Consider the following 15,160-nt stretch of genomic DNA (forward strand, 5'->3'; position numbering starts at 1 on the left):
AGAGAGTTAGTCTTTGCTTAGATCTGACCTCCAAAACAAACCACTTTCCTTTTTCTCACAGGGAACCAGCTGACGCGGAGGGAGATTGGGATGTGTGTAGATCTGGGTGCGCAAGGCGGATGCAAGGATCTGGGCTTGAGCAGGCGCCCCATTTGCTGGGGGGATGTGCCCCTCCCTTGCGGGGAGACTGTGAGCCATAGTTCGTGCCAGGTTTGGTGCAGCAGCTAATAGTACATTTCCATTTATGTACTTTTCACCCTATTTTCCCCAAGGAAAGGGCGAGTCAGGATATGCACGCATAACATTCAGGACTGAAATAGCCTCCTTTAAGTAGTTAAGTAGATATTAAGCTATTTGGTTTTGCCCATTCTGAGCATCCGAATCTATTCTGCACTGATCAGGCAGGATCTCCCTAGGGCAACTACCTTTGTACTTTAGACAGAGAGGCAGTATGTTGTTGCTGTTGTTGTTGTTGAATGCCTTCAAGTCTGTTGTGACTCTTAGCAACCCTGTGTACAACAGAACAAAACACTGCCAGGTCCTGCCCTCTCCTCACAGCCTTTGTTATGTTTGAGCCCATTGTTGCAGCCACTGTGTCAATCCATCTCACTGAGGGTCGTCTTCTTTTTCGCTGACCCTCTACTTTACCAAACATAATGTCCTTCTCCAGGGACTAGTCCCTCCTGATAACATGTCCAAAGTACATGAAATAAGTCTTGCCATCCTTGCTTCTAAAGAGCATTCTGGCTGTACTTCTCCCAAAACAGATTTGTTCGTTTTTCTGGCAGCCCGTGGTGTATTCAATATTCTTCACCAACACCATAATTCAAAGACATCAATTCTTCAGCCTTCCTTATTCATTGTCCAGCTTTCACATGCATATGAGGGAATTGATAACACCCTGGCTTCAGTCAGGTGCACCTCAGTCCTTAAAGTGACATCTTTGCTTCTTAACACTTTAAAGAGATCTGTTGCAGCAGATTTGCCCAATGCAGTGTGTGTAGGGGTTAGTAAAACAGAATAGGATTTGTATCCCAAGCGGGTAATTGTGTAACTTACTAGCTGTGTGAATTTACAAAATTTACTAAACCCCTCTGAGCTTCAACTGACCATCTATAAAATAGGTTGTTGATGCTATCTATCTCATAGAGTTCTTGCAAAGATTAAATTAATGTAATACATGTGAAGCTCTTAGATCAGTGTTTGGCATGTGTTAAATACTGCATGAGAGTTAGCTGTTAAAATTACGTAGGTAATGGCTGAAGCGTTTCTTTAACTCGGAGTTAAAACTGGAAGAAATGTGTATTGTTTTCAGGTTATAAGACAAAAGACAATATAGTATATAGCTTTTGGAGTCTGGTAGCTCATCACCCTAGAAAATGGTGTTGTGGTTAAAAATCAGCCCAGTTAAAAAATCATCTCTTAACTGCATGACCTTTGGGCTCAATGTCTTCATCTATTTAGTAATAATAATAGATTCCTCCTTATGGGATTTTAATGGCACTTAAACAAAGCAGGTGAAGAACTTAGCTCACGAAGAGTTAGTGTGCAATTAATGTTAGTCATCATTATTCCTAAAAATTAACAAAGGATAAATATATCCAAACTATAGAGTATAGACAGCAGGCATCCATTAATTTAAACACCATTGACATTGCACTTACTAAGGGTCTTAGTTATCTAGTGCTGCGGTAACAGAAATGCCACAATGGGTGGTTTTAAAGAACACAAGTGCATTTTCTCACAGTCCAGGAGGCTGGAAATCTGAAGTCAGGGTACCAGCTTTGTGGGAACGCTCTTTCTCTCTGCCCACTCTGGGGGAAGATCTCTGTCTCTTTCAGCTTCTGTTCCTTGGTTCCTTGGCTATCTCCACTCAGCATCTATCTTCCCCCATTGTGCTTGCTTGCTTCTGTGTCTAATCTGCTCTTTATGTGTCAGAAGTAGTTAGGTTTGAGCGTCAGGGAAGCTAGATTAATGGAAACAGAACGACCAAAATGGGAATCACGAGAATGCTGATATATTGTGAAGAACATGTCACTGAACAATATGTGTATAAATTGTTAAATGAGAACCTAATTTCCTGTGGAAACTTTCACCAAAACCACAATTAAATATATATATATTTTAAGTGTCTATGTTTTAATCATCCTGGTGGAGCTGTGGATAAGAGCTCAGCTGCTAACCAAAAGGTCAGCAGTTCAAATCTATGATCCACTCCTTAGAAACCCTATGGGGCAGTTCTACTCAGCCCTATAGGGTCTCTATGAGTTGGAATCAACACAACAGCAAGGGATTTGGGTTTGGGGGTTTTATACCAATATGGCTTCATTAACCTAACAAAGAAAATCCTATTCTCAAATGGGATTACATCCACAGGTATAGGGTTTAGGATTCCAACACATATTTTGGAGGAACACATTTCAATCCATAACTCTATGTGCCAGGGATTGTAAAAGAACTCATTTATTCCTCATAACAGCTCTGGGAGGTAAATATCATTTCTTAGCCCCATTTTAAATATGAGGCTAAAGAGACCACACCCTGACCAAGTTGCCGACCCAGTATCCAAACCAAGGCTCCTCACTCAATGCTCCTCCAGCGCTGTCCAATAGAATTTTCTGCAGTAATGGAACTCTTCTGTCTGTGCTGTCTGATGGCGGTAACCACTGACCAGATGCGGCGACTGAGCCCTTGAAATGTCGCGACAGTGCCTGAGGAGCTGAACTTTTTGTTTTATTTAATTTGAAGTAGTTTAAATTAAATTTAAATAGCCCCATGTGACTAATGGTTACCGTATGGACAGCACAGCCTAGACCACCATGTTGTATTACTTTGCTAAAGAACTAGTTCCAGGAACTTGTGGAAATCCTTATCCACTCTGTTCTTGTTCCACGTCTGTCTACCCTGGTTGCAGTTCCTTCATTCGAAATCTTTATTACTGCTTTCTTTAAAACAATAGCTTTTTCAGTACACTAATTATCCTCAGGAAAAGGAGACTCTGCTTCCGAAATACAAAAAAAAAAAAAAACATTGTGAAGTCGATTCTGGCTCGTGGCAACCCCATGGGCTACAGAGTAGAACTAAGCTCCACAGGATCTTCTTGACCGTAATCTCTATGGAACCAGATTTCTGTAAAGTGGTGCTTTCTCCCGTGGCACCGCGGAGTGGGCTCGGTTAGTATTCGAGTGCAAACTGTTTGGACCGCCCAGGGGCCTGCTTCCAAAATACTCCACTAATAATGACTGTTTAACTGTTTACTACTTGCTCTGAGAAAGACTCCTCACTATACTTGCTCAACAACCTGTTGCTGTTGAGCTGATTCTAACTCATGGTGATCCCATTATGGGTTCAACGCCAGATAATATTCTTTAACTGCAGGTCATATGTGGACAGTTCCTGCATATCTCCATCCCACACCTCTCCGGATAAAGAAGGAGTACCACATTTTGCTCCCTTCTCCACAACTAGCAACTTTCGGATTGGTGTCTGAGCTTTAAGTGGGGCCAAACCAGACAGAAACAGACACCACGACACTTTCTATGTAACACCATCAAACGTGTCTTTCCTTGAGCCACCAAATTGTCTTCTACCTTTTGCCTCTATTTCATAAAATTAACTTCCCTGAGTATGCCTGTCTGACTGCAAGTGGCCAGTCCCCACCTCCTCACCCTCCACCCCTCCATAGACACCCCATAATTTGGCAGGTATGACCTCTCCAAGCTCAGAGAGACTCAGGGAAAAAAAAAAATCAGAAAAAGGGGCACACACTTTTTCTGCTGAGTGACATCTTTGCAATGAAGGAAGCCATTTCATTTAAATAATAAATGCATTGTGCTTCCCACTCTCATTTTGACTTCACTATTTTATTCTATGATCTGTGTTGTGAACCCCTACACAAATAAGCAAGCACTGCCCCACTTGTAAGCAGGGCAGAGAGCATGATGGTCACTTTTACCTAAGTCCCTAATACAGCATTTCTTGTCATCAGCGTTGTCCAAACTGCATCCCCAAAACTACCAGGATAACTTTGCTTCAAAATCACAAGATAGGAGCCCCGCAGATAAACTTGAATCCGAAGCAAACTTTAAAAACGTGATGCCATGATTATCCAGTAACTTCCAAAAGCAAAGCAGAAATATCTCCAGGTTGTTCAGCTTGAGTTGCTGTGCTCAGAGTTGACCGAATAGCTCCTGTACAAATCTCCAGCTAGTCACTTCCTCTCTTTGTTCTCAGACTGATTTCCAAGCAGAATATTCATATCTTTTTCTGCACATAGACTGACTCAACCTTACCACAGTTTTGAGGGCAAAGGGAGTATGTGTGTTGTAGGTTTATCTTACTCATTTTTTTCTGATATGAGTGTGGTGATTTTGAGATTTTAATTTTTCTTGTTTTCATTGGATTCTCTTTTTTTCCTCCACCTTCATTCCTATTGATATGTTCACAGGTTACCGTTTGTGTGATTTTTAAGACCCAATGAATCGAAAGGATTAACAGATAATTTTTGATACACTTTTTTTTTTTATTAATGTAACAGAGGACACTTGCCTGAGCACTCTGAAAAGAAAAATAATAATAATCGCAAAGCTCAGGTGTTGTTCTCAAGAGACCTAAGAATCACATCATTATAAACACAGCATTTTCCATCTGGCCACCATAGACTCCTCTCATGACATACAAATGCCTCGCTCCTTTCCCTCTACCTGAGGTCTGCAAAAGACTTTCAGTCAAAACTTATATCTGTAGCTTATAAATGTTGAAGGCTGAAGATCCTCACTGCCGAATGGGTATGTATAGGTGCGTAGGAGTGTTCTTCAAAACCCACTGTAGAATTTTCCCAGAAAGCCAAGCTAGGTGAACTCATCAACTATGAGTTCAGTATTATGAAAAAGTGAGACTCCACTTTTACCCCCCAAGGCTTAATTTTGAAGCGTGGAGGGCAAGAATTCTACCACTCTACCATCACTGCCCTCTGATGTAAGCATAATAGTTTATAATTGCTGTTAAGTGGAAAAAAAAATAATCCTCTGTGTTCTTGCTTCTAATTGGATTTGTATCAATAGAATTTGTTTTGATTATAAAGTAACTCCTTGGGTAGGACAGAAATCAAATTAATTCCTAAATATGGGGGTGAATAGATTAAAATCCGTGGGTGTTTAGTATTTGCCTCTACAAGGCAAATCTTACAAGTAGCCACAAACTTTGGGTGCCATATCCTGCCATGTTTTATTCATTTTTATATTCCCAGTTTCTGGAGCTTGCATGTATTGAAAGGCAGGCACCCAACTAGGTAGTAAGAATACAAGAAGAATAAGACAAAACCTTTGCCCTCAAGAAGATCACATACGATCTACTTATAGGGTGTGAACATAAATATTTAAAAGTAAAGTCTAAGTGTAAAGATTGCTGTGTTCCTGGCGTTGATTCCAACTCACAGAAGTCCTATAGGATAGGAGCAGGTTGCTAGGTCTTCTCTCCCTCAGAACTACTGTTCGGTTCGAATCTCCAGTCTTTCAGTTAGTAGCAGAGCGTTACCAGGGGTCCTTCAAGTGTAATGGTACGGATATGAATAGAGAGTATCAGAAGAGCACAGAGAGGAGTCATCTAACCCAGGAAGCCTCCTGAAGGCCGTGAAAGCTGATCTGTGATTCAGAGGCTGAGGAGAAGGTAGCCATGTGAAGAGGAGGTGGACGGACAACAAAGGGTCAGGAAGGAGGAGCGTTCTCTCTGCACAGGGAAAATGAAAAGTGGTCCCACATTGCTAGAAGGAAAACCAGTGAAGTAGAGATTGATGAGAGATTAGTCTACAGAGGTCAGCAGGAACCAGATCTTGGAGGCCTTGTTTATAGCAGGCAATGAGAAGCATTTTAGGGTTTTAAGTGAACTGTCCAATTCCTTACGTAATTTTAGGGGTATATCAGTTAGTGTCATGGACTGAATTGTGTCCCTCAAAAATGTGTGCCAACTTGGCTAGGCCATGATTTCCGGTATTGTGTGGTTGTCCTTCATTTTGGGATCTGATGTGATTATCCTATGTGTTGTAAATCTTAATCTCTATGATGTTAACGAGGCAGTTATGCTAATGAGGGAGCCCTGGTGGTGCAGTGGTTAAGAGCTCAGCTGCTAATCAAAAGATCAGCAGTTCGAATCCACCAACCTCTCCTTGGAAATTCTATGGGGCAGGTCTACTCTGTCCTATAGGTTCGCGCTAGGAATCTGAAACCACTCAAGGGCAACAGGTTTTTTTTTTTTATGTTAATAAGGCAGGAGGCAATCTACAGGATTAGGTTGTATCTTGAGTCAATCTCTTTTGAGATATAAAAGAGAGAAGCCAGCAGAGAGGAGGGGGACATCCTGCCACCAAGAATAAAGAACCAGGAAGGGAGCAGGTCCTTTGACCCAGAGTCCCTACACTGAGAAGCTCCTAGACCAGGAGAAGATTGATGACAAGGATCTTCCCCCAGAGCCAACAGACAGAGAAAGTCTTCCCCTGGAGCTAGCACCCAGAATTTAGACTCCTAGCCTATTGACTGTGAGAGAATAAATTTCTCTTTGTTAAAGCTACCCATCTGTGGTATTTCTGTTTCAGCAGCACTAGTTAACTAAGACAGTTTGTGCCACATAACAAACCACACCCAAATTTAAAGGTTTAAAAGAATGACTCTTTTATTTAGTTCATGATCCTGAGGGCAGTTTTTCTGGGCAGACCAGCTCAGCCGATTCTACTCAGCTCTCTTGTACATCTGGGGTCAGCTGACAAGTTGCCTGGCAACTGGATGGTATAGGATGGCCTCACTCAGGTGACGATTGGAGGCTACCTATCAGATCTCCTTGGTTTTCCTCCATGTGGCCTTGCACCCACTAGCAGACTAGTTTGGGCTCATTCACATGGTGATCTCACATGCTGCCTCAGCCACATTCTCCATACAAGAGCAGCAGAACAAAAGCTGCCAGGCCATTTGAGCCTTGCACTCACAACACGGACAATTCCATCACTACCAAATTCCATTTGTCAGAGCTAGTCCCAAGGTTGGCCTACATTCAAGGGGAGAGGAAATATATTCTTTTTTGATGGGAAAAATTGCAAGTTTTATCTATCTATCATGGAGTTGTTGTTGTTGTTGTTAGGTGCCATCGAGTTGCTTCCGACTCATAGAGACCCTACGTACAACAGAACAAAACACTACCCAGTCCAGCGCCATCCTCACAATCGTTATGCTTGAGCCCATCATTGCAGCCACTATGCCAATCCATCTCATCAAGGGTCTTCCTCATTTTAGCTGACCCTCTACTTTATTAAGTATGATGTCCTTCTCAAGGGACTGATCCCTCCTGATAGCAAGTCCAAAGTACGTGAGACGAATTCTCACCATCCTTGCTTCTAAGGAGCATTCCGGCTGTACTTCTTCCAAGACAGACTTGTTCATTCTTTGGCAGTCCATGGTACATTCAATATTCTTCACCAACACTACAATGCAAAAGCATCAATTCTTCCATCTTCCCTATTCACTGCCCAGCTTTCCCATGCACGTAAGACAATTAAAAACACCATGGCTTGGGTTAGGTACACTTTAGCCTTCAAGGTGACATCTCCGCTTTTTAACACTTTAAAGAAATCTTTTGCAGCAGATTTGCAATGCAATGCGTCACTTGATTTCTTCCAAGGGAGTTGAATATGGATCCAAGTAAAATGAAACTCTTTATAACTTCAATCTTTTCTCCATTGATCATGATGTTGCTTATTGGCCCAGTTGTGAGGATTTTTGTTTTCTTTATGTTGAGGTTCAATCCATACTGAAGGCTGTAGTCTAATCTTCATCAGTAAGTGCTTCAAGTCCTCTTCACTTTCAGCAAGCAAGGTCGTGTCATCTGCATAACACAGGTTGTTAGAGTCTTCTTCATATAGTCCAGCTTCTCGGATTATTTGCTCAGCATACAGATTGAAGAGGTATGGTGAAAGGATACAACTCTGATGCACACCATTCCTGACTTTAAACCATGCAGTATCCCCTTGTTCTGTTCAAACAACTGCCTTTTGATCTATGTACAGGTTCCTCACGAGCACAATTAAGTGTTCTGGAATTCCCATTCTTTGTGATGTTATCTGTAATTTGTTATGATCCACACAGTCAAATGCCTTTCAATAGTCAATAAAACATAGGCATTTATTTTTACCATAGAGTAATAATTCCAAATATGAGAGAAATACTGTAGTAGCCAAGGAGAGAGATAACGAGCCTAACCTGGAGAAGGGAGAGCAAGACTGGAGGAGACCAATTTAAGAAACCTTAGGGGGTAAAATAGGAGTCCCTGGGTGGCACAAACAGTTAACACACTTGGCTGCTAACCAAAAGGTTGGAGGTTAGAGCCAACCCAGAGGCACCTTGGAAGAAAGGCCTGGTGGTCTACTTCTGAAAAATCCGCTGAAAACCCTATGGAGCACAATTCTACTCTGACACACATAGAGTCACCATAAGTTATAATGGACTCAACAGCAACCAGTACTGGTACTAGTAAGGGGTGAAATGGTAGGATTTTATAACATATTGAATGGGATGGGGGAGAGGAAATCTCTAGTTTTGACCTACAGAAGATAGAACTAAATATTGGTGTGCTCTAGTTAATGCTAACCAAAAAGGTCAGCAGTTCAAATCTAGCAGGCACTCCTTGGAAACCATAGGGGGCAGTTCTACTCTGTCCTATAGGGTCGCTATGAATTGCAATTAACTTGGTGGCAATGAGTTTTGGGTTTTTTTTTTTTTCTTCTAGTTAATGTAGTTATTGAATTAATTGATGTCATCTTAACAACATGCATCCAAATGGCCAATTTTTATGTAAGACAGAGACATGCATCAAGAAAGTGGGGAGGAATATGGGTCAATTCAAGTTATCAAATATTAATTCAACACTCTTAATTCTAGTGCAAAATAACTACTTCAAGGAACTAGTACTTTGTCATTTGATAATAACTGATCAAATAACAAAATATATTGTAAAGATGGTAAAGTGATAGAGAAAAGAAAAGTTAAGTCTAGAAGAAATAGGGGCTTCATGGAAGAGCTAAGACCTAAAAAAAAAAAAAAAAAAGACCTAAGTAAGGAGGGTAAGATTTTTATAACCAAAAAGTCTTCGAAAAATTAGTAAATTATGTCAGTTTACCTAATTGTAATCTCTTAGACTAGTTGACAAATAATTTAAAATGTCTTGCTTTCAACATTCCATGCTGAATTCAGAAAATACTTGTGCCAATCATGTTCTGTATTATGCAGTTCAGTGAGGAACCCCAATTAAGAAAAGGTGGTTTACACATTATCTCTTGGGTTGGGGATTCTAGTTGTTAAAAATATGTCAAAACTTGCCCCAGCAGTGAGCTAAATAGTTCACCAGCAAAGCCAGACCTAACCAAGAGAAAGTAACAGGGGACCAGCAGGAATCTGAGAAAGGGGGGTGTTATGGATCGAATTGTGTCCTTCAAAAATATGTATTAACAGGAACCATTCCCAAAGCCAGCTCTTCAGGCAGGAACTGGACTGGACTGTGGGATAGAAAATGATACTGGTAAGGAGTGAGCTTCCTGGATCAGTAGACACATGGGACTATGTGGGCAGCTCCCGTCTGGAGGGGAGATAAGAGGGCAGAGGGGATCAGAAGCTGGCCAATGGACACGAAAATAGAGAGTGGAGAGGAGTTTGCTGTCTCATTCGGGGGAGAGCAACTAGGCGTACACAGCAAGGTGTATATACATTTCTGTTCGAGAGACTGACTTGATTTGTAAACTTTCACTTAAAGCACACACACACACAAAAAAAAAAACATATATTATTGTTCTGGCCCCTGTACTTGTGCATGTGATCCTGTATGGGTATAAAGGTTTTACGTTATGTTAATGAGGTCATATCAGAGTAGGATGGGTCCTAAACCTAATCACTTTTATGTAATAAAAAGGACAAAACAGACACAATCACACACAGGGGAAGACAGACACCCTGTGAGGGTCATCTACAAGCAAAGGAATGCCAAGGATTGCCAGCAGACACTTGAAACTAGAAGAAAGGCCCACAGAAAGAATCAATACAGCTGAGGCTATAATGCAAACTTGCAGCCTCTAAAACCGTGAGGAAATAAATTTCAATTCTTTAAAGCCACCCACTTGTGGTATTTTTGTTACAGCAGCAGCACTATGAAACAAAGGCAGGAAGGAAAGGACCAGGCTTAGATGTATCTCTAGAGACAGAGTTCTGTTATCAAACAGAGGCCTGAGGAAAACTCTCTAATTTAGAAGAGACAATAGGATTTCTACAGGAAACGCCTGGTCTCTGGCACATGGTAAGCAACAATGTTTAAATGAATGAATAAATGGATAAGTAAACACAAACCAGGAGGTGGGGAGGGGAGACAAGAACCAGTCCTTCTGTGAGTTCCATACTACATGGAACAGGAAGTAGCTTCTCAGAGAATGAAGAGTAGCAGGAACAAGCAGAAACCACTTCCTACTAACCTCCTCCAGTGTAAAGGAAAGAGATGGAAAAACAATGGAGACCCAAGGTCCTTGGGCTGGAGATAGCTCAAGAGGACGGGCTACCATCTTAGAGTCCCTTAAAGGCGTCAAAGTCCTTTTCTGAGAGCACAGAGCAAACATGACTATTTCTAAGTATTTTAAGTATCCAGCAAGGGAGCCATTTATATAATGATTCGTTCAGTTTGGGAAAGGGTTGAATCGACATGGAGGCTCTGGGAACAATTGGACTGGGGCTAAGGGTTACCACCAACCAATGGAAACATTTTCACTATAAATGTAATCTGTGTCTCTCTGGAATCCCTGCTTTTGCAGAAACTTAGCTACCAAAATCTCCTACCACCACCACCACTAAGCACTTCTAGGAGTCCCTAGTGAGAGTCCCATCTGGGCCTAAAAACAAATCAAATCAGCATCCATCAAATGTTTCCTTTTCACCTGTCCCAGATGCCCTCTAGCACACCTGTCTTTTGTTACAGGTCCCTCTTTTTATGATTAATAGTTCAGCTTCAGGCTGACTCCTCGGTCAGCTCTGCCGGAGATCATGGTTTCTGTTAAGGACATTCTCAGTGCCCAAATGTATATAGTGTTTTGAGGACAAAGTGGACAAGAACATCTCTCCATTTCTTTGTGCTCTCAGAGGATACTAAAGGAATATTATACCCCACCTCCAGATTTTAGAGATTTTAAAGGGAAAAAAAAAAAAAAAACTGACTAGTGTCTTATTTGTTATTGGTTTCTTCCTTTTTTTTTTTAAGTTTTTTCTTTGCTTTTTGAGTTTTTTGGCTTTTTTTTATTTGTTTGTTTTGGTTCTTGTAATTTTACAAAAGAAGAAAAACCTCCTCCTTAGCCCATGTTATGGATTCAATTGTGTCCGCCTGTCTTAGTCATCTAGTGCTGCTGTAACAGAAATACCATAAGTTGATGGCTTTAACAAAGAGAAGTTTATTCTCTCACAGTCCAGTAAGCTAGAAGTCCGAATTCAGGGCACAGGCTCCAGGGGAAGTCTTTCTCTCTCTGTTATCTCTGGAGGAAGTTCCCTGTCATCAGCCTTCCCTTGGTCTGGGAGCATTTCAGCACAGGCACCTCAGGTCCAAAGGATCTCTGCTCCCAATGCTGCTTTCTTGGTGGTATGAGGTTCCCATCTCTGCTAGCTTGCCTTTCCTTTTACCTCTTGAGAGAGAAAAGGTGTTGCAGGCCACATCCCAGGGAAACTCCTTTACATTGGATCAGAGACATGACCTGATAAGGGTATTACAATCTCACCCTAATCCTCTTTAACATAAAATTACAATCACAAAATGGAGGACAACCACAGAATACTGGGAATCATGGCCTAACCAACTTAATACATACATTTTTGGGAGGACAAAATTCAATCCATGACACCTCCCAAAAAAGATACATTGAAGTTCTAACTCCTGGTATCCATGAATGACCTTGTTTGGAAATAGGGTCTTTGAAGATGGTGTCAGTTAACACGAAGTCATACTGGAGTAGGGTGGGTCCTAATCTTTTATGACTGGGGTTGGGGGGGTGGGAGAAGGAGATACACAGAGACAGGGAGACAAAGGAAGGACATCAATGATGCTGCAGTTGCAAGCCAAAGATGCCGGAAGCTACAAGAAGCTAGGAGAGAGGCAGGTAACAGAGTCTCCCTCAAAGCTAGGAGACAGGCATGTAACAGATTGTCCCTCAAAGCCAACACCCTGATCTTCGACTCCCAAACTCCAAAACTGTGAGACAATAAATTTATGTCTTATAAGCAACTCAGTTTGTAGTTTTCTGTTACAACATCTCTAACAAACCAATACACTCACTTTCACCCCAAACAGATGATACCAATATTTGTTTTTAAAGCTCTAAGCTCTCCTTCTACCATGACTTCAGGGTGAAAAACACTGCTTTTATATTTCAGATCAGTCAAGGTAGAAAAAGTAGGATGGAAGTGGTGCTTTAAACTGAAGAGAAAGAGTAACCCAATCTCTAGGGTGGCTTCCCTGAGTTACAGAGACACCAAGGATGACAGGTTCCTCAAGGAATGGGAACTCTGCTCCCCTCCCACCCATACTCAAAGGACAGCAGAACCTCTGAGGAAGAGGAGCATAAAGGCTTGAGGCATAACCACTTAGAAATCCTCTTACCCAGAACACAGAGCCACTACCTCCTTCCTAACGGAAGAGGTGGCCTGGACAATGGAGCATCTCAGAAGAGACAACGATGGACTAAAGGCCAGAGTACTTGCTTACATCTTCTGGGTTGCAAAAACTCATTTGTTGCCATAAAGACGCTAGGATAAGGTGGATACCTACCAAAACACAAGCAAGATTTAATATAGTACAAACTCTGGTGGAAAGGAACTTAGTGATTTCTTTCACTAAGAAAAACAAAAGAATATAAGTTGTTTTTTTTTTTACACACAAGTGAATCAAAGATTTCCAGATTACACAACTTCTTCAGTTTTATTACCACTTTCTCTCTTCCTACAGCTCAGGCAGCTGGAACTGGGCCAAATATGAATCCAAAAGCAAACAGCAAGTCATTCAGAGCATCTGCTTTCCTTGCACAATCACAAATTTGTTATCAGGCCAAGCTTGTCTTCCTGGATCTCTGTTCCTGAGGATAATTTCTCTCCAGAAGATTAACCAGTGTCTCCTGCAAATAGACCTCTAGTGCATTGGCCACATCAGTTGGCCAAATGTGCCCAGAGAGTCCTGAATTCCAGAGCTGGATACATAGGGGACACAAGCCCTCAAGTTAGGGTTCAAAAGAAATATGATGTTAAAGAAGGCAGGTCCCCTGAAATATTAGGAAACAGGTCATGTTCAGGAGCAGTATTAGGATTAGATAAATGTTGAAGAAACCCAAAATCTAAGTGAATAAAGACATTAAGAGTATCACAATCAAATGAGGAGAGCAGGGGTTCTGTTCCATGTAATCATTCAGGGATCCAGTCACCTGCCATCTTGTGGCAGCACCATCTTCTCAGGCTTCATCCTGCATTAAGCTGGTGGATAGAACAAGAGCATGGAGGACTCATGGTTTCATGGGCCAGGCCTTGAAGTGGCATGCAGCACTTACTCCCACATTCCATTGGTGATAACTCAGGCATGTGACCCTACTTATTACCCACTGCAAAGATAGCTAGATATGTGTGCCACAAATTTGTGGGAAGTGGATTGGTAAATATCTAGCCAGTCACAAGTTTCAGCCACAGGAGTCATTAGTCTGTCTGCCTGCTTATTTATGGTCCTTCATTCTGCTGTACTGGATGAGCTAATGATTGGTGACATCACAGAGGAAAGTATTAAATTGTGACTAATTTCCAATGGCCTAAACAACTTATAGAATCTTAATTCTTTAGGGAAAGTTAAATCTTAGAAATATTTAAGTGGATCAACTCCTCATTTTAATAATTACTTAATAGTGAATCTCTAATCTGTTCTGGTGGTTATGATGACCAGGCAATGTAAAATACCAGACATCTAAATTTTTGGTTCCTAAGAGAGGTGCAAATAATGCCTGACTCCATATTTTACTAATGTGATGAGAGATTTGCATCTGAGTTTGGAAGCCTCTCTAGTTTGGGATCTCTGCACTGAGCCCTAGAGATCTGGCTCCAGGAAGCCAAACTACAGATCTGAAGTTTCCTTGGAGAACTATCAGAATGGAATTGAATGTATAGCAATGGAGTGGGGGTGTCCACAGCAAGGATGCTGCGGAGTTACCTCCATCTCCTCTTCCCCTGGAGGCCTGAGAAGTGAGTCTTCTAGGGCAGGTAGATAACCCTACCTGTTTTCACCCGTGAGCCTCAGAGACACACAGGATGTGCTTTCCTGCTGGATCTCTTTTCTAATACTCCATGCTGTTATTTTCTAACCATGTGCACCCACAATTCCATACTGGGAAATTAGTGGTTTAGGAAGGGTCTTAGTTAATACTTCTTGTAATTCTCCATGGATTCAGTCTACCTTCAGTTATCCTCCAACTTCTAGCGAATGCCTTTGGTGGCTGTTAGTGACCTTCACATTGGCTCTGACTCATGGCGATTCCATATACAACAGAAGAAACATTGCCTAATCTGTGGTATTTTCACAATCGCTGCTGTGCTTGAGCCCATTGTTGCAGCAAATGAGTACTCTTGAATGCCTTCCAACCTAGGGAGCTCATCTTCCAGCACTCTATTGGACACTATTCTGTTGTGCTCCTTACGGTTTTCATTGGCTAATCATCAGAAGTAGATAGCCAGGCCTTTCTTCCTAGTCTGTCTTATTCTGGAAGTTTCAGTGAAAGCTGTCCACCATGGATGACTCTGCTGGTATTTGAAACACCAGTAGCATAGCTTCTAGCATCACAGCAACATGCGAGCCAACACCGTACTACAAATTGACAGGTGGGCTGTGGGAATATGTGAATTCTATCATTTATCTTACATTTTGTCACAATTTTCATCAGAGTAAGAATAATTCAAAATTTTCAGAAACGTTTAAGAATTCATTAAAAACAAAACAAAAATTTCAAAGAAAAAAGGGTCAAAACTTCTCACAATGTGATCCTCTGAATTTTTGAGTAAAAAATTCTCTGAGCCACTTCTTTAAAATGCAAGTTCATGGGCCCATTGTTGTTGTTGTTCTTAGGTGCCAT

This window comes from Loxodonta africana, chromosome 20, assembly GCF_030014295.1.
Source record: "Loxodonta africana isolate mLoxAfr1 chromosome 20, mLoxAfr1.hap2, whole genome shotgun sequence".
Classification (NCBI taxonomy): domain Eukaryota; kingdom Metazoa; phylum Chordata; class Mammalia; order Proboscidea; family Elephantidae; genus Loxodonta; species Loxodonta africana.